This window comes from Sitophilus oryzae, unplaced genomic scaffold (assembly GCF_002938485.1).
Source record: "Sitophilus oryzae breed Bouriz unplaced genomic scaffold, Soryzae_2.0 scaffold_374_pilon_pilon, whole genome shotgun sequence".
NCBI lineage: Eukaryota > Metazoa > Arthropoda > Insecta > Coleoptera > Curculionidae > Sitophilus > Sitophilus oryzae.
The window spans coordinates 304,782-325,408 of NW_022146945.1; the positions used below are offsets into that span (position 1 = coordinate 304,782).

Sequence of the window (20,627 nt, forward strand, 5' to 3'; positions counted from 1 at the left end):
GAGACCGAGAGAAAAAGAATTCTCGGCCGAGAACGAGGCCGCGACACTTTTTTTATATATTATTTTATTATATGAAAAAATATCTGATAATCTGTATATATAAATCTCTAAGTCCTGACTGATTCATCACTGACTCATCAACGCCTACACCAAACCCTTGACCCTAGAAAGCTGAAATTTTGCACAGGGGTTCCTTTTATGATGTTTACGTGGGATAAGAAAGGATTTTTTTTTTCAATTCATCCCCTAAGGGGGTAAAAAGGGGGGTGGAATATTATAATATTTTTTATTTAAAAAACGGTCAAGTTTCCGAAAAAACACTTAAACACGTATATTTTATTTTCTTTTTTTACATATTTTAAGAATTTTCAAACTGATGTGAACTTAGCAGCCAAAAGATAGCGGCCGATTTGCCGAACATAGCCGAAGGGCCAGTGGCGTCGGGCGACTTAACTTAATATGAAATAATCATACAATTTCTTGCAGGAGAATTTTATTAATATTTAAATAGTACTAAAACGAAGTATGCTTCATTATGTTAATATATTATTACCGACTCGCATATCGGATTGGTAAATACCATTTCAAATTGACACGCCTAATTGGCAGAATTTTATAAATATGTATACATTATACTAATGTAACCAAAATTAAAAAAAATAAAAAAACTAATTCATTTATGATAGTACTAGTACTACTACCTTTATCAACACACAATTGGTTACTATCATATCGACAGAAACAACAAAAAAAAGGTCATGATTTATATCACTACTAACTACAAGCACACAGTTTCGTGTTATAGATCGATTTAGTTTTCGGTATTTTCGTTAGCAGCTAATTTGTTTATACCGTTTTTCCGATTTTCTCGAAAACGGCGTATACTAACAAGATCAAAAATTTCAGGGATTATAGAGGCATCAGACTAATATTCCGTGGCGTGTTCTTGATCGATTTAGTTTTCGATATTTTCGTCAGCAGCCAATTTGTTTATAACGTTTTTCCGATTTTCTCGAAAACTACGTATACTAACAAGATCAAGAACTTTCAGGGATTATAGGGGGTCCACTAGACTAATAATAATCACCGACGGCGTCTTGATCGATTTAGACATTTTTGTAGCAACTAATTTGTTTATACCGTTTTCCGATTTTCTCGAAAACGGCGTATACTAACAAGATCCAAAATTTCAGGGATTATAGAGGCCCATCAGACTAATAATAATCTCCCAGTGGCGTGTTCTTGATCGATTTAGTTTTCGATATTTTCGTCAGCAGCCAATTTGATTATAACGTTTTTCCGATTTTCTCGAAGCTGCGACATACTAACAAGATCAAAATTTTAGGGAGTTATAAGGGGGTTCACTAAGACTAATAATAATAAATCCACCCAGTGGCGTGTTCTTGATCCGATTTAGTTTCCGGTATTTCGTTAGCAACTAATTTGTTTATACGTTTTGATTTTCTCGAAAACGGCGTATACTAACAAGATAAAATTTTTAAGAAGAGTTATAGAGGCCCATCCAGACTAATAATAATCTCCCAGTGGCGTGTTCTTGATCGATTTAGTTTTCGATATTTTCGTCAGCAACCAATTTGTTTATAACGTTTTTCCGATTTTCTCGAAGAACTACGTATACTAACAAGATCAAATTTCAGGGATTATAAGGGGTCCACTAGACTAATAATAATCACCCAGTGGCGTGTTCTTGATCGATTTAGTTTTCGGTATTTTCGTTAGCAGCTAGACTGTTTATACCGTTTTCCGATTTTCTCGAAACGTATACTAACAAGATCAAAATTTCAGGGATTATAGAGGCCCATCAGACTATGTAATCTCCCAGTGGCGTGTTCTTGATCGATTTAGTTTTCGATATTTTCGTCAGCAACCAATTTGTTTATAACGTTTTCGATTTCTCGAAAACTACGTATACTAACAAGATCAATTTCAGGATTATAAGGGGTCCACTAGACTAATAATAATAATCACCCAGTGGCGTGTTCTTGATCCGATTTAGTTTTCGGTATTTTCGTTAGCAGCTAATTTGTTTTTTTCCCTACTCGAAAACGGCGTATACTAACAAGATCAAAATTTCAGGGATTATAGAGGCCCATCAAGATAATAATAATCTCCCAGTGGCGTGTTCTTGATCGATTTAGTTTTCGATATTTCGTCAGCAACCAATTTGTTGTTTATAACGTTTTTTCCGATTTTCTCCGAAAACTACGTATATAACAAGATCAAAATTTCAGGGATTATAGGGGTCCACTAGACTAATAATAATCACCCAGTGGCACGTGTTCTTGATCGATTTAGTTTTTCAGCGATATTTTCGTTAACAGCTAATTTGTTTATACCGTTTTTCCGATTTTCTCGAAAACGGCGTATACTAACTGCAAAATTTCAGGGATTATAGAGGCCCATCAGACTAATAATAATCTCCCAGTGGCGTGTTCTTGATCGATTTAGTTTTCGGTATTTTCGTCAGCAGCCAATTTGTTTATAACGTTTTCCGATTTTCTCGAAAACTACGTATACTAACAAGATCAAAATTTCAGGGGACAAGGGTCCACTAGATAATAATAATCACCCAGTGGCGTGTTCTTGATCGATTTAGTTTTCGGTATTTTCGTTAGCAGCTAATTTGTTTATACCGTTTTCCGTTTGCACACCGAAAACTGCGTATACTAACAAGATCAAATTTCAGGGATTATAGGGCCCATCAGACTAATAATAATCTCCCAGTGGCGTGTTCTTGATCCACGATTTAGTTTTCGGTATTTTCGTCAGCAGCCAATTTGTTTATAACGCTTTCCGATTTTTCTCGAAAACTACGTATACTAACAAGATCAAAATTTCAGGGATTATAGGGGTCCACTTAAACTAATAATAATCACCCAGTGGCGTGTTCTTGATCGATTTAGTTTTTCGGTATTTTCGTTAGCAGCTAATTTGTTTATACCGTTTTCCGATTTTCTCGAAAACGGCGTATACTAACAAGATCAAAATTTCAGGGATTATAGAGGCCCATCAGACTAATAATAATCTCCCAGTGGCGTGTTCTTGATCATTTGGTTTTCACTTTCGTCAGCAGCCAATTTGTTTATAACGTTTTCCGATTTTCTCGAAAACTACGTATACTAACAAGATCAAAATTTCCAGGGATTATAGGGGGTCCACTAGACTAATAATAATCGCAGTGGCGTGTTCTTGATCGATTTAGTTTCGGTATTTTCGTTAGCAACTAATTTGTTTATACCGTTTTCCGATTTTCTCGAAAACGGCGTATACTAACTGAGATCAAAATTTCAGAGATTATAGAGGCCCATCAGACTAATAATAATCTCCCGTGGCGTCGGTGCCGATCGATTTAGTTTTCCGGCTATTTTCGTCAGCGACCAATTTGTTTATAACGTTTTCAATTTTCTCGAAAACTTCCATTATACTAACAAGATAAAATTTCAGGGATTATATGAGACAGACTAATAATAATCCCGCAGTGGCGTGTTCTTGATCGATTTAGTTTTTCGATATTTTCGTTGGCAACTAATTTGTTTATACCGTTTTTCCGATTTTCTCGAAACGGCGTATACTAACTGAATCAAAATTTCAGAGTTATAGAGGCCCATCAGACTAATAATAATCTCCCAGTGGCGTGTTAACCCGATCGATTTAGTTTTCGGTATTTTCGTCAGCAGCCAATTTGTTTATAACGTTTTCCGATTTTCTCGAAAACTACGTATACTAACAAAGATCAAAATTTCAAGGGATTATAGGGTCCACTAGACTAATAATAATCACCCAGTGGCGTGTTATGATCGATTTTAGTTTTTCCCGTATTGTTTTCGTTAGCAACTAATTTGTTTGCTACCGTTTTTCCGGTTTTTCTCCGAAAACTGCGTATACTAACAAGATCAAAATTTCAGGGATTATAGGGGCCCATCAGACTAATAATAATCTCCCAGTGGCGTGTTCTTGATCTGATTTAGTTTCGGTATTTTCGTCAACAGCCAATTTGTTTATAACGCTTTTCCGATTTTCTCGAAAACTACGTATACTAAGATAAAGAATTTCAGGGTTATAGGGGTCCACTAAACTAATAATAATCACCAGTGGCGTGTTCTTGATCGATTTAGTTTTCGGTATTTTCGTTAGCAGCTAATTTGTTTATACCGTTTTCGATTTTTCTCGAAAACGGCGTATACTAACAAGATCAAAATTTCAGGGAGTTATAGGGCCCATCAGACTAATAATAATCTCCCAGTGGCGTGTTCTTGATCGATTTAGTTTCGATATTTTCGTCAGCAGCCAATTTGTTTATAACGTTTTTCCGATTTTCTCGAAAACTGCGTATACTAACAAGATCAAAATTTCAGGGATTATAGGGGTCCACTAGACTAATAATAATCACCCAGTGGCGTGTTCTTGATCGATTTAGTTTTCGGTATTTTCGTTAGCAGCTAATTTGTTTATACCGTTTTCCGATTTTCTCGAAGCGGCGTATACTAACAAGATCAATTTCAGGGATTATAGAGGCCCATCAAGGAGCTAATAATAATCTCCCAGTGGCGTGTTCTTGATCGATTTAGTTTTCGATATTTCGTCCGGCAGCCAATTTGTTTATAACGTTTTCCGATTTTCTCGAAAACTACGTATACTAACAAGATCAAATTTCAGGGATTATAGGGGTCCACTAGACTAATAATAATCGCAGTGGCGTGTTCTTGATCCGATTTAGTTTTCGGTATTTTCGTTAGCAGCTAATTTGTTTATACCGTTTTTCCGATTTTCTCGAAAACGGCATTAACCATAACAAGATCAAAATTTCAGGGATTATAGAGGCCCATCAGACTAATAATAATCTCCCAGTGATGGCGTGTTCTTGATCGATTTAGTTTTCGATATTTTCGTCAGCAACCAATTTTGTTTATAACGTTTTTCGATTTTCTCGAAAACTACGTACTAACAAGATCAAAATTTCAGGGATTATAGGGGTCCACTAGACTAGCTAATAATCGCAGTGGCGTGTTCTTGATCGATTTAGTTTTCGGTATTTTCGTTAGCAGCTAATTTGTTTATACCGTTTTTTCCGATTTTCTCCAAAACGGCGTATGCTAACAAGATCAAAATTTCAGGGATTATAGAGGCCCATCAGACTAATAATAATCTCCCAGTGGCGTGTTCTTGATCGATTTAGTTTTCCACCGGTATTTTCGTCAGCAGCCAATTTGTTTATAACGTTTTCCGATTTTCTCGAAACTACGTAAACTAACAAGATCAAAATTTCAGGGATTATAAGTTCACTAGATATGTAATAATCACCCAGTGGCGTGTTCTTGATCGATTTAGTTTTCGGTATTTATTTTCGTCAGCAGCAATTTGTTTATACCGTTTTCCGATTTTTCTCGAAACGGCGTATACTAACAAGATCAAAATTTCAGGGTTATAGAGGCCCATCAGACTAATACTAATCATCCAGTGGCGTGTTCTTGATCGATTTAGTTTTCGGTATTTTTCGTCAACAGCCAATTTGTTTATACCGTTTTTCCGATTTTTCTCGAAAACAGCGTATACTAATAAGTCAAAATTTCAGGGATTATAGAGGCCCACTAGACTAATAATAATCCCCCAGTGGCTGCGTCTTGATCGATTTAGTTTTTCGGTATTTACGTCAGCAGCCAATTTGTTTTATAACGTTTTCCGATTTTCGAAAATCGAAAAAAACGGTTATTAATAACCTAGTGGGTCTCTATAATCCCTGAAGTTTTGATCTTGATAGCCGTAGTTTTCGAGAAAATCGGAAAAACGTTATAAATTAACAGCGACGAAAATACCATAAACTGAATCGATCCAGAACACACCACTAATTGATGTATTGGTGAACCCATCCCTGAGGTACGATCTAGCTGCAGAAAATCAGAGAAAAAACTGGCTATAAGCTGAATAGCTGCTGACAGCTACCATCAAAGCTACACTGGGTATTGGCTCTGGTGAGCCTATATCCCTGAAATTGTTATTAATACTCACGAGCCGAGAAAATCGGAAAAACAGCCTCGCTCGTGCTGCTGACAGCTCGAAAACTAAACGTCAAGCTACACTGAAACGAACGTGGTCTGATGATTCTATCCTTGAGGGCTGATGCTGACCAGTATACGCCAATTTTCGAAAATCAGAAGCTAACCAGCTAATCGACAAGCTGCACTGAAAACATTGACCAGTCTAGTGAACATAATCTGAAATTGATCTTTAATGGACCTCTTTCGTGACCGGGACAATTACTTTTAAAAACAACACAGAGACTTGATCAGTTTATTAATAATATGTTTGGTTGAACAGGCTGCACAAAAGATGAGAAAACAAATGTAACTTATATTTATAGGCTTCTACTGCTGAGGTAACAGTGACGTCAAAGGCAGGGTGACGTACCCAGCTACGTGGATATAATTCCTCCCTCACAAATTGAAAATTCTGGGGTTCGGTGCAGGATTTTCCTGAATTGAGGCTTCTTCTTTTTCTTCTAAAATTCTTCTTTTAAATTTGTTAAATATCCCGACATTTATACAATATATAAGTAAAACAAATATAAATAAAACATACATTATAATAACCCAAATATTAATACTAGTTTCAAAAATAAATGGTTTAATCGATTCCTAAATCATTTTCTATGATATTTCTAATAGGATAATATTATTTAAATCAATAGAATCTAGATTTAATGGTTTTAATTTATTTATAGATTTTTCTGACATCTTTGTAAAATTTAATTTTGGCAATTGAATATTTTTATAATTAAATTTCGTATCACCTAAATTTTTAATCATTACATCATTGATTTTTATTTCGCAATCAGAATTTAATTCAATAATGTAACTTCCTAATAAAGGTATATTTTCACTATTACTTTGACAATACTGAATTGCAATAGTTTGTTTAGGACATATAACTATCCATTTATTTTGTTCAATTTTTTGAACTTTATTTTCCAAAATTTCAACAGGTGTTAAATGACAATTAGAAATAAATTTATTATATTTTAAAAGTTCAATTTCACATGGATTATTTTGAGATATTTTAACTATATTAGAGTCTTTGCAAATAAATTCACTTGGAGTCACTTCTTCACATTTATTGTCCAGAAACGCGTAATTCTGTTCATTAAATATTAAGTATTTTGCATTAGGTATTAATACATTTAGGGAATTATTATTTTTTACAGGAAATGGGTAAAGATGATATAGATTATAACTATCATTTTCCACAATAGGTATTTCTAAAATAAAAATTATTTTATTTGCATCACTATAACTTTTAATATTTATAGTTTTTTCAAAAAGTATTAAATTTATAAGTTCAGGTTTAAAAGGTAGTTTAGAGTTCTTTAAATACTGTGAAACAGAATTTATTTCTTTGAACAATTCGTCACTCTGAACAATAGAATTGTGAAATACGTTTATCTTAGCAAAACTTATGGCAGTTTCGATTTTTTCTAATATATCATAAATAATCTGATATTCATTGATTATTTGTGAAAGAGTAATTTGTAATAATAAATATTGATATGTATCAAGAAAATATGCTTCAGTATTATAAAGAATTGTTTCTAACATATCAATACGATGTTTAATTATTATTTGATTATTAGATAGATTTTTAATATTATTTTGGAAATTTTCAATTGATTTATCAAACATTGATATTTGATTTTTTAATAATAGTTTTATTTTTAATTGATTATGAAAAGATTTTCAATGGCTTTATTATATTTTTCAGCATCATACTGATCTAAGTTACCAGTTACGTGATTTGATTATTGATCCCAGTCCATCAATTAAACCACGTTTATATCTATTATTATTAGCACCATATAAAGGATTATTTTGTTCATTTGAATGACTATTTTAGTTTGCAGCAAAATTTTGCTAAATTATAAGAGTTAGAAATTATATTTATGTTTTGAAGCATGACATTATTGCAAAGCAATTTTTATTCTAAAATATTGATTTTGAATTTCATTAAATTGTTGAATTAAATTAGTTATATCAAATACTTGTATAAATTTCCAAGTGTCGATTTTATTTTGGGCGTTGCCTAATTTTAAGGGTAGTATTCCTGGGTTATCATTCATTCGGTGGTATTTTGGTTCTCCATAGGTGGTGGCGAATCTGAAACAACAGGTGGTTTCCTCAATTCTTGAATATGTAGTATTTCTTTTTTATTCGGATCTTTTTTCCGAGTTATTTCCACTCGATTCCTTTCTAACATTTTTGTTATAGTATATGGTCCCAAGAATTTATTTTTTGATTTATTCCTTTTTAAAGGGTTTAATTTATATACCGTCTGTCCTAATTTAAATTCATCATTTGTGTTTCCTTTTACATTGTGTTTAGAAACAACTTTCTCTTTTTGTTTATTTAGATCTTCCTTTACTTTTTCATAAACTTTTTCTAGTTTTTGTTTATGATTTTGGGTATAATCTGTAAAATATTCTTTTAGATTAAATATCTCATTTGGCTCTCTTGAGTTCGTATGACCAAAAGTTAGTTCAAATGGTGTATATTTTGTTGAGCTATGTATTGTATTATTATAGGCAATAATAGCATAATCCATCAATCCTTCAGTTTCAGTAGGGAAACTTTCTTTCAGTAATCTTAGGTGTTCTATAATTGTGGAGTGAAATCTTTCAACTACACTGTTTGATTCGTGATGTAAGGGGGTGGTAAAATGTACTTTAATTTTATGTAAATTTAAAAGTTCTTTGACAGTTTCGTTCTTAAATTCTGCCCCATTGTCTAAAATTATTTTTTCTGGTATTCCCGCAAAAGCAATATATTTAATTAAGGCATTTGCGATGTTTATTGCATTTTTTCCAGGTATTTCAATTGCTTGTGCATATTTTGAAAATGCGTCAACTAGAGTTAAATACATTTTTGAATTATAATAGAATACGTCAATATGAACATTTTGAAAAGGCTTAGAAGCTGTTTCAGTTAACATTAAAGGTGAATAAGGTTTTTTCCTACAATATTTTGCGCGTTGACAGATGTCGCAACAATTAATATAATTTGTAATTTCTTTTTTCATGCCTATCCAAAAATAATTTCTTTTTAAATATTCGAGAGTTTCACTTATGCCCCTATGATTTGTTTTCCCTTCATGATGATTTTTGATTAGTAAAATTTGTTCTTCTTTATCTATTACTGTATTTATTAACCCAAGTACAACGTAGTAATTTTGATTCTCTGAAAAGCGTTCAAGATAAACTTTATTAAATTGTTTATAAAATTCATCTAAATGAAAATACATGTGATAAGTTTTACTTTCCACTGTATAATCCCTTAAAAATTCAAATATTAAATTATAGTTATTAGTTTTGGGAATTTTGACATTAATTATTTTATGATGTTGATAGTTTTCTTGATTAACAATTAATTTATTATGAAGATGTGGAAAAACTAATATTTGATTTGTTTTGTTGTTTATAATCTCTTCCAATATTGAAATTCCATCATTGGTAGTTTCCATGACGTTAGAATGTTGTGTAGTTAAATCCTCTTGTTCTTTTTCTTGTATATCTTCATGTTTTTGCTCTTGTTCTTCTTTTTGTTGTAACTCTTTTTTCTGAACTTCTTTCCTAGTTCTTGGTGATCTAATTTGTATATCTTGGAGAATTTTTATCTTTTCTTTTTCTTTAGTTTTATCTGTGTTCTTTTGGCTTGTTGAGGGTTGTTCTTCACGGTCAACATTTTCTGCTAGGTCTCTTAGATAATCAATAGGGTCGAATCCTTGTTCTTCTGTGTCTCCAGGGTGATTTATCATCGATTCATTTTCTAGAGCATTTATTTGAATTCTTGAAAGTGCGTCTGCATTGGTATTTATTTTTCCTTTTTTGTACATTATATCGTAGTCAAATTCTTCTAATTTTAAGCGCCATCTTACTAGTTTACTATTTGGTTCTTTCAAGTTAAATAGCCATATCAATGGTCGGTGGTCAGTGTAAATTGTGAATTTTCGTCCAAATAAATATGGTCGGAAATATTTACATGCCCATACAATCGCAAGTAATTCTTTTTCAATTGTACTATACCGTGTTTCTGTCTCATTTAATGTCCTTGAAGCGAAAGCTATTGGTTTATCAGAACCTATTTGTCCTTGAGATAAGACTGCTCCTAAGGCAACATTTGAAGCGTCTGTTGTTAATATAAATGGTTTTTTGAAATCTGGATATTGTAAAATAGGTGCGTTAATTAATAAATTTTTACAAGTATTAAAAGCTGAAATAAATTCTTGATTATGAATAATCTTCGAATTTTTCTTTAGGCATTTTGTTAAGGGTTTCGTAATTTTAGCAAAGTTTTGAATAAATTTTCGATAATATCCCACTAATCCGAGAAAACTTTTTATTTCTTTAGGTGTAGTAGGTATTGGAAATTTTTTAATTGCTTCTATCTTGTCAGGGTTGGGTTTTACTCCTTGAGACGTTATGACATGTCCTAAATAATTTACTTCTTTACGTAAAAATTCGCTTTTATCTAACTGTACTTTGAAATTGGCTTTTCTTAATCGTTCAAACACTTTTCTTAGTCTTTCTAGGTGTTCTTGTAATGATGTACTAAATATTACGATGTCATCTAGGTAAACTAGGCATTCTTCGTTTTGTATTCCTCTCAAGACGTTATCCATAACTCTTTGAAACGTCGAGGGCGCATTTTTGAGTCCAAAGGGCATTCTTTTAAATTCATAATGCCCATTTTCGGTTGAAAACGCCGTTTTACATATATCTTCGGAACACATTTCTATCTGGTGAAATCCATTTGCTAAGTCCAATGTTGTAAAATATTGGCTGCGTCCTAACTTGTCTAATATATCAGATATATTAGGTAGCGGATATTTGTCATCTATTGTTTCTTCATTTAATTTTCTGTAGTCCACTACTAATCGCCATTTTCTTTTTCCTGATGCGTCCAGTTTTTTCGGGACTATCCAAATTGGGCTGGACCATGGTGATATAGAATCTTGAATAATACCTTGATCCATCATTTTATTGATTTGGTTACGTACTTCTTCTTTATGGACTTCTGGATATCTGTATGTCTTCGTATATATTGGTGTTTCATTTTTTAGATTTATTTTGTGCTGGATTTGGTTCGTAAAAGTTAAGGGTATTTTTTCACAATAAAATATATCTCTGTATTCAAAGCAAAGTTCTCTAATTGCTTTTTTTTCTTCTTGGTTACAATGTTCTAGGCGTAACTGTTTTAAATTTGATTTTAAAATGTTATCTTGATTATTGGATAGTGGTTCATCAATTTCCATTTTTTCTAAGCAGTTTATTTCTTGGATATTCAATATTTCACATTCCATAGGCTCGTTAAAAGTTATTTCGATAGGAACTATGTTGCTGTTGGTTACTGTTGTTAAAGCAAAATAATTTTCTACGTTGACAATTGCTTCTGGTGTTTCCACAGATTTTCCAAAATTTGTGTAATTTAATAATACTGTACCTTTTTCAATATTAACGGGAATTTTAACGATTTGTTTCGATCTTGGATTAATTGTTATATTATATGTACTATCGTCACATTCATAAATAATAGGTATTTTTATACGGGGTGTTATCAATAATTTACGGTTCATATCAATTATAGCTTTAATTTGCTCTAATAGATTTGTACCAATAATACCATCATATTTGTCACTAAATTTAAAAACATAAAATTTGTGTTTTTGATTTTCATTAAAAATATTAAAAATAGGTATGACAATAACTTCATTATGATAGGATATCATATGAGCTGATTGAATTTGAAAATCTTCAAAAAATATAGAATTCGGATAAAATTGTTTTACTAATTTAGGAGAAATTAAACTTTTTGAACTACCTGTATCTATTAAGAAATTAGCATTAAGTTCCGGAATAAAAATATGAGGTAGATTTTTTCTATTAAGTGCATTAATATTAATTAAGTTATTTCCTTCATAGGTGGAGTCAAAGGAAAATTTACATTATCTGTGTCTGTGTTATTATTGGGAAACAAACACTCATTATTAAATTGTTCATTATTCAATTGTTCATTATATTCTTGTGTGTCATATGTCGTCGAGATATAATTATTAGAACTTGCATTTTCATTGTTACAATAATAATTATAATATTCTTGGTCAGCATAGTCTGGATATTCTTCGCAATAATGTTAGGGAGACAATCAAGGTTTCATTAGGATAATCATTCTGGGTCACTGGGTTAATGTTTTGAAAATAATAAATTTTGCTTGGGATGCATAACTTTCCATTTCTACCGGATGATACTTCCATGGGTTCTGGTTTTTGTATATTTTGATTTTTTTCTTGACTAGATTTAAAAAATGGTTTGGATTTTGATTAAAATTTTTGTTGGAAATTACTCCTTTGAGGATAATTCATTTGTCTAAAAGGTTGAAAAGTTGGTCTTGGAAGCCACATTTGATCTCATTGGAAATTGATTAAATTCAGGTCTGTTATTAAATGATTGATTATTAGGTCTAAATAAATTTTGTTGAGTGGTTATTATAAGGTGAAAAGCCAAAGGTTTTTGACTATTTTTGTTGAAATGGATTACTCTGAAAAGGATTATTCAAGAAAAGTTATTCTGAAAAGGATTATTATTCTGTAATTTTGGGAAAGAGATTGGAATTATTATTTTAGAGTGAATTGGTTTACTGAAAGTTATCTGAGTGTAAAATCTTTGATTCAGTTGAAAAGTTTGATTGTTATTTGCAATTTTGTTTATTTTGGCTATAAAAAGAAAATTTTTCTTCTTCTCAACAAACTCATAGCTTTTTCTAAAGTTTTTGGGTCTCTTAACCGAGTATTATTTGCAATTGACCACTTAAGCCTCTAATAAAAGTTTTCAATGCCTGATTTCTTCATAATTTGCTATTTTATAGTGTGTTCAGCTGGGTTTAGACTTAACATATTTAATTTTGAAAATACTAAGGAACGTGCGTCTTGACACCTCATTCCAAAATTATATAGATTTCGTTACGATTAGGTTTTAGGATAATCAAATCTTGAACAAGACAATCTAGATTTCGTTGGTCACCAAAGCTAAGATTTAAGTTTTTAATTTGATCCCATGAATTTAATTCATGAATACGTGAGTAATTAACTCAATGCTCTGCCTGATAATCTTCCGATTATTGCACGCATTATAAAATTGTTATGTCCATCGTTTCCTTCTCTATAAAGTTTGTTATTAGCTTTGACACGTATCAAATATTTAAAAGTATGTGGATTCATACACTGGAATTGTATATCAATATATAATCTTAAAAATGAATAATTAATTTGAGATGAATTTTGAGATTGATTTTGAGATTGATTTGAAGTAGCCATTACTTGATCTAAAATATTTTCTAGTTCAGAGTTAATAATTGAATGAAATAGTTCTATATCTGAGACTTTGTTCAAAACTATCTTTCAAAATGTCTAGAACTTAAATTTTGAAGCCTAAATTTATTAGTTATTTCCTCGATTTCACTATGAATCGGACATAAAATAAACTTAATCAAATCGTTTTTTACGAATAAAAATTAAAAATAAAATGGAAAATGGATATATGAGAAAAGCAAATACGAAAATAGTTTTAAAAATAAAAATAAAAGTAAAATGCAAAATACGATATTAATAAGCAGAATAGAAAAATACGACTTACAGTAGAGATGTACAGGGTAGTCTAGCTACGATGTTCGTGAGTGCGATGTTTTCGGGGATGATTTTCGTTGATGATTTCGTTTTTCGGGTGATGATTTCGTTTCGGGTGATTTTCGTTTTCGTTGCTTCGTTTTCGTTTCTTCTTAACCTACAACTGGTGTTGGCTATGTTTGTCCTCGACCGGGTCCTTATTCTAAGCTGGTTTCGGCGATGCTTGTCCTCTGCCAGGTGTTGGACTTTTCGATGCTTGTCCTCTGTTCAACGGTGTCTTTGGGCTGTTTCTTGCTTTTCACTGTCTCGATCCGTCCGTTTTTTGGGTTTTACCAATTTAATCCCGCGTTACGGGCGCAACTACGATTTTGTTAGATGACAGCAAATCCTACCGACGCCAGTTTTCTTTCGTGACCAGGACAATTACTTTTTTAAAAAACAACACAGAGACGATCAGTTTATTAATATGTTTGGTTGAACAGTACTAACAAAAGATGAGAAAAATATAAATGTAACTTATATTTATATGAGCTTCTACTGCTGAGGTAGCAGTGACGTCAAGGCGGTGACGTACCCAGCTACGTGGATATGAATTAGTATGCGCCGTTTTCGAGAAAATCGGAAAAACGGTATAACAAAATTAGCTGCTAACGAAAATACCGAAAACTAAATCGATCAAGAACACGCCACTGGGTGATTATTTATTAGTCTAATTAGACTCTATAATCCCTGAAATTTTGATCTTGTTAGTATACGCCGTTTTTCGAGAAAATCGAACGGTATAAACAAATTAGCTGCTAACGAAAATACCGAAACTAAATCGATCAAGGAGAACACGCCACTGGGTGATTATTATTAGTCCTAGTGGACCCCTATAATTCCTGAAAATTTTGATCTTGTTAGTATACGTAGTTTGAAAATCGGAAAAACAGTATAAACAAATTAGCTGCTGATGAAAATACCGTAAACTAAATCGACCAGAACACGCCACTGGGGGTTATTATTAGTCTAGTGGGCCTCTATAATCCCTGAAATTTACGATCTTGGTAGTATACGCCGTTTTCGAGAAAATCGGAAAAACAGCGCATAAACAAAATTAGCTGCTAACGAAAATACCGAGAAAACTAAATCGATCAAAGAACACGCCACTGGGTGATTATTATTAGTCTAGTGGGCCTCTATAATCCCTGAAATTTTGATCTTGTTAGTATACGCCGTTTCGGGAAAATCCGGAAAAACAGTATAAACAAATTAGCTGCTAACGAAAATACCGAAAACTAAATCGTCAAGAACCGCCACTGGGTGATTATGATTAGTCTAGTGGACCCCTATAATCCACGAAATTTTGATCTTGTTAGTATACGTAGTTTTCGAGAAAATCGGAAAAACGTTATAAACAAATTAGCTGCTAGCGAAAATACCGAAAGCTAAATCGATCAAGAACACGCCACTGGGTGGGTATTATTAGTCTACTGGACCCTATAATCCCTGAAATTTTGATCTTGTTAGTATACGTAGTTTTCGAGAAAATCGGAAAAACGTTATAAACAAATTAGCTGCTAGCGAAAATACCGAAAACTAAATCGATCAAGAACACGCCACTGGGTGATTATTATTAGTCTACTGGACCCAACGACCTCTAACCCAATAGACGCAGCATTCCTATACCGATTGTATTGGTCTGTTTTGTCTGCGCATAAACAATAACCGATGATAGGCGGGGCGAAGCGGGAGGCTCAAAATGTAAACACGGGTCAGGGGCGTGCTTACGTATTTAAATTAATTATTAAAAATTAGACAATTTAAGTCGACATGCAAAACTGAAAGTGTATAAAAAGAATAAAGATTAAGAAATTGGCTTTTATCGTACTTTGTGTAAGCAACGGCTACCCAAAGACAGCAATTCAGCATATTCTGAGATATCGGCACGAATGAAAGGAAGCTTCTTATTAATTCGTTGGAGTTGTTGTCTATATTTTTGGCTAATAAAAAGGCTTTTAAGCAGTTTAAGTTCGCGATATTTTTATTAAACTTTATAAATTATTTGGCAACTCATGTAGTTTCCAAACCATGCTGGCTCAGAAGGAAACTGCTTGTATGTACATTCATTTTTTAACTTTTTATGATCTATTTCATAAAACTTAATAATGAATGGTATTATTTGATAAAAGGCACTTACTGGCTTATGAAATTCTCATTTTGGCATCAAGGACAAAAAATATACATCAAGTGGGTTAAAAATGAGACTCACAATATTTGGGTGAAGAATGCGACAGTCCAAATAAATTGTAAAAATATAACTTGGATATCTTTTAGCAATTTTTTAATTTTGGTAAAAAATCACGTCAAAATGCAATTACGAAATGTAAAACAAAAATTGTGTTTGGTTTGGTTAGGTTATTTTTACCCACACATGTCTCATTTATCGCCAAGAAGGAGACATGAGAGAAGAGACATACAGCTTTTATGAAAAGAACTTTTGTTTAAAAAAATAAAACGCTTAAAGAAGCGAAATGTTCAAAAAGTGTCTCAGTTTTACCCTACTTGACCCCAATTTATGATTTCTCCATATAACACCTTCTGTGGTTTACCTTTACATATTTGTGCAATACCTACCTTGAAAGAATATACAAATGATTTAAAAATAAATAAAACAGCAGTTTAAATTTGTATTAGGTATTTTATTTCTTATTGTAGTGCCGCGTCCTTTCTCTAATTTGAAGTTCAATAAAACACAAGTTTACTTAATCGGGATGAGTTGCATAGAGGCCACTAGCTTTTTAATTGTAACAGCCGGGTGGTCGGGGTTCAAAGATCTTAATAAAAGGTCGCCACGAGATTATACTCTATGAACTCGGCAAAAAAAGATGTTACTATTAAGTAGACTTCAACACTAACCTCGAACTGTGAGTGCAATTACCATGAACTTCAAATGCTACTATAATTATTTGAACTTAAGTGTCTCTATCTTAACTATGAGACTAGACTGTAAATAATACTACTAAACATATTTAATCAATTTATTAAACTATGAAAAAGTTAATAAATAAATAAATAAATAATGCCTTTATTGTCAAAAAAATTTACAATTTGTAGACAAAGATAAACTAAACAAACAAAATAAACAAACAAGGTACACAAACAAACAAACAAAAGATAATACAAAACATTATACAAATAATATTGTCAGTCTTATTGTTTAAAATAAACATTTATAAATGTTTACAATGTCAAAGAATAAAAAAATAAAAATAATATTCAAAAATATTTAGTTAGTTTATAGTAAATATCAATAACCTGTAAATAAATTTATTTCGATGTCATTGGTAAATATAGCAATAGCAAACATTAGACCAGTGTTTAAAAGATCAAATTCGATTATCAAAATATAATTCATTTACGGCGTAGAAAGCCTTGTCTAGTAAATAAGAGTTCAATGCTTTGCGAAATGAAGAAAATGATGTTACGGATTTGATTTCAAATGGCAGGTGATTCTGCATTTTTTTCGAGTTGTATAATGCTAAACTTTTAACTAACTCTGAGCGTGGGGTAGGCAGATAAAGATCTTGCTCCGCGTTCCTGAGTGGATAAGTATGAGATGGCCTTTCTTGAGAAGCTGATACATGCTTACGTATTAGGAAAACAAAAAAAGAAGAAAGATTTAATATTTTTAATTTTTTAAAAAAATCCTGGCAATTCTGCTGTTTAGTCCCAGTGAATATCGAACAGCTCTCTTCTGCAGCTTGAAAATGCAGTATATAATATATATAAAAAAATAATGAAATGTAAAATGTAATATATGTAGACCTGCTAATCACAAACAGGGAAACTGCTTCACGAAACGGCAGCCAGTTCTTCACGACGATATTCTTCAGTCGGGCAGTACACAAGAAGTCACGCAAGGATTGGATTTCCTTCACAAAATCATACTTCAACCGGAAATCTCCCTCCAGGATATAGATAGAGAACTATATATCTCGACTAGTCCAACTCACAAAAAGGCATAAATAAAAAACGATATTCTAGAATATTTTCCACAGCCATATTCCATATCCGGTCAATGAACGAACTTAACTCAGAAATTCCCACAATTAAATGAACGAAATGCACACTGCGTTCCACATCAAAAATAAACGATATAACTACGAAATTTTATCTGATAATTATAAAATTTCAATAACCAAAGCAAAGGATAAATAAATCCAAAAACATCTGATGCAAAAATAATAGTTATTTGCGATAATTCATGAGCTAGCACAGAGAGGTCGTAGTGAGGAAATTTGACTTGTTACATTAAGTAATTTATTGATTTTTAAATAGTATGGTTTTAGTGAGTATACTCCTAACTCTATGTGATACATTCACATCATGTTTCTTTACCGTCTCATGATAAATTCTTACAGTAAAAAATTTTTTCACAATCAGTTTGATGAAATCTATAAAATGGCTTGATATTAAGTCTTCATCATCTAGATGATCCCCGAAATAATTATAAATATTTGCTGGCAAAACACGAAGGCAATTATTAATTAAAACAAGATCCGCTTTCTTGCTGTTTTTTTCAAATATATTTAATTTGTCTTGGCATTGCCTTAGTGTTTTTTCAGCAATCTGGCAAATTTCAGTTAGAAATTTAGATGCTACAAATAAATTACCGTATTGTTTTCTTTTTTGCAATAAAGAAAACGATTCTTGTTGTTTTAACAAAGCTGCACATTTAGTGCATTTTAATTTAGAATATATTGTTTTTCCTACAAAACCGGATATATAATTTATAATATCTACACTATAAGTAGTTAAGTGCCAGGCATCGGAATTCAAGAAGTCTAACTCTAGCTCTTCGTCACTATTTAAAGTTGTAACGTCTTCGTCATCATTAACAAGTTTTATTTGTGAACCGCAATGCAAAACTTGTGTCATATCTAAAGCTACTGCATTCCCAGTATCTGCCCCCTTAACCTCAACATGAACTAATAACCTTTTATACGAATTTTCGAATTGTTTTGCGGTAGGGTTATTATTATGTCCGCCCCTACTCCTAATTGCACTAAAAAAAATCTCCAAATGATCCTGCGAAAGTTTATAAGTCGACAAAAATTGTAATTTTGGGTCATTGGATTTCAAATATATATGGTATAATTGGGTAACGGATTCAATGTTTATTAAGAAGCCAAGGAAGCCAGTTTTTCGTCCTGACATTAAGACAGATTTTCCCCCATATGTTAAACCCAAGATATAGACTTTTATTGATTCCAAACGACTAAAGATCAAGTCTTCGTTTCCTGAGAAAATTGCCGCTTTGTATTTGTATTTAGTAAATTTATGTCTCGAATTGAAGATGTCAAAAACATCATTGACGTTTATTATAAATTCTGAGGTAGCCTGTGAATTTAGAAAATCTGGGTGTTTGAGGTCCATGTTTAAATAAGTCAAAGCATCTGCTACACTTTTGCTCATGGTTTGAGCAGCCACTTTGACCTTCATTTTTTCTCTGGTCCACTCTATATGTCTTTTTTTTAATTTATTACCAGCGTGTAGTCCTTCAGTAAGTTGAAGGTCCACTAAAGATGTTAAATAACGCCACTCAATATTGTCACCACTACTATTTTTTAAAATCTTATAATGACCTACTGTATTCCTAATTAACTTAAGCATATGACATGCGTCAAAAAAAATTAAAACCTTATCGTTAGTAATAGGATGATGAAAATATGTTTTTAAATTATGTAGATCATCGAAGTTAGCTCCTAAGGATTTGGCCATGGATACATTGGAAGCTGAGGCATCAAAGGTCAGAGAACTTACGATAACTCCAGACTCGTGTATGAAGCTTAATCCCTGCTTTACAAGATTGCTCTTTTCAACTCCACTTAGTCCATTTAATAAAAAATATCCTATAGGAATCTTCCAGGATTGATTCAGTGCGACTAACATGAACACAAGAGCTTCCTTAGCTTCTGGAACTGTATCAGAGTCCAAATTTGATCCCACATCTACATAACCATAAAATTTTCGACCATCCCATTCTATTTGTTTACGAACTGACATTTCGTCCAATGTCATATTACAAATGATCTGGGTCTTAGCATCAGCAACTTTCATTTTTATTGCTACTAGAGCCTCTTGCGAAAATCCAGGGGAACCATCAACGGAACGATACCATTTGGCGATTGTATTAGGATGCGGTAGAGACCTATTGAACTTTTGCCTCACATACATGTATGCCTTGGGCGAATAAAAATTTAAAGTCATTGCAAATGCTCTTAGTTTTGGCTCATATTTTTGCTTTGATGGTCCCATTAGAAGCCTGGTGAAAATCTCCTTTGAGGATTCTGGTACTGTCTCCTAAAGAAACACACACCCATTATTGCAAAACTTCACATTTTACCCACTTTAATAAAAAAAATTTAAATAAATATAGAAATAAATAGTTCGATAGCAAAACTTTTCTAGTTTTATATTGTTGTCCACGGATAGGGTAACCTATAAGTATAATGGACCAAAAATTCCATTTTTCGACCTTCATAAAAAGTTAGGTTAGGTTAGGTTGTGAGTACTTTAAATTTGAAAATATTATACAGGGGGGTCAAGAAAACATAAAATTCCATCAAGAGTAAAGTACCTTTTTTCGTTTTGGAGCAAAGTAACAAATAAAAAAAAGATTTTTAAATCCTATCCAAAGACTAATTCTAAAATTTCAACTCAGTATTCCAAATTCTATTTTTCTGTAATTTATACTTTTTTAGGTCATTTCACGCATACTTTACCAATGTATGACAATAAATGTCACTGTTACATTTTTTGTACCATTATTTATTACTTTTATCAAAACGATTATAAACCAAAGTTGTTTATAAACTAACATAAAGTCCTAATACAAATTTTGGAATGAAAATTTGAATATTGAAAATTCACTTCCCTTTTGGGGACCCCATCCGCGGACA

The 20,627-nt window shown here is 32.2% G+C and overlaps 1 protein-coding gene across 1 annotated transcript in view; it reads left to right on the forward strand.

Annotated features, from left to right (window-relative positions):
• The window catches only part of LOC115885111 (structural maintenance of chromosomes protein 3-like), an 81,341-nt gene that overhangs the window by 6,152 nt on the left and 54,562 nt on the right, over positions 1–20,627 (forward strand). The window lies entirely within an intron of this gene.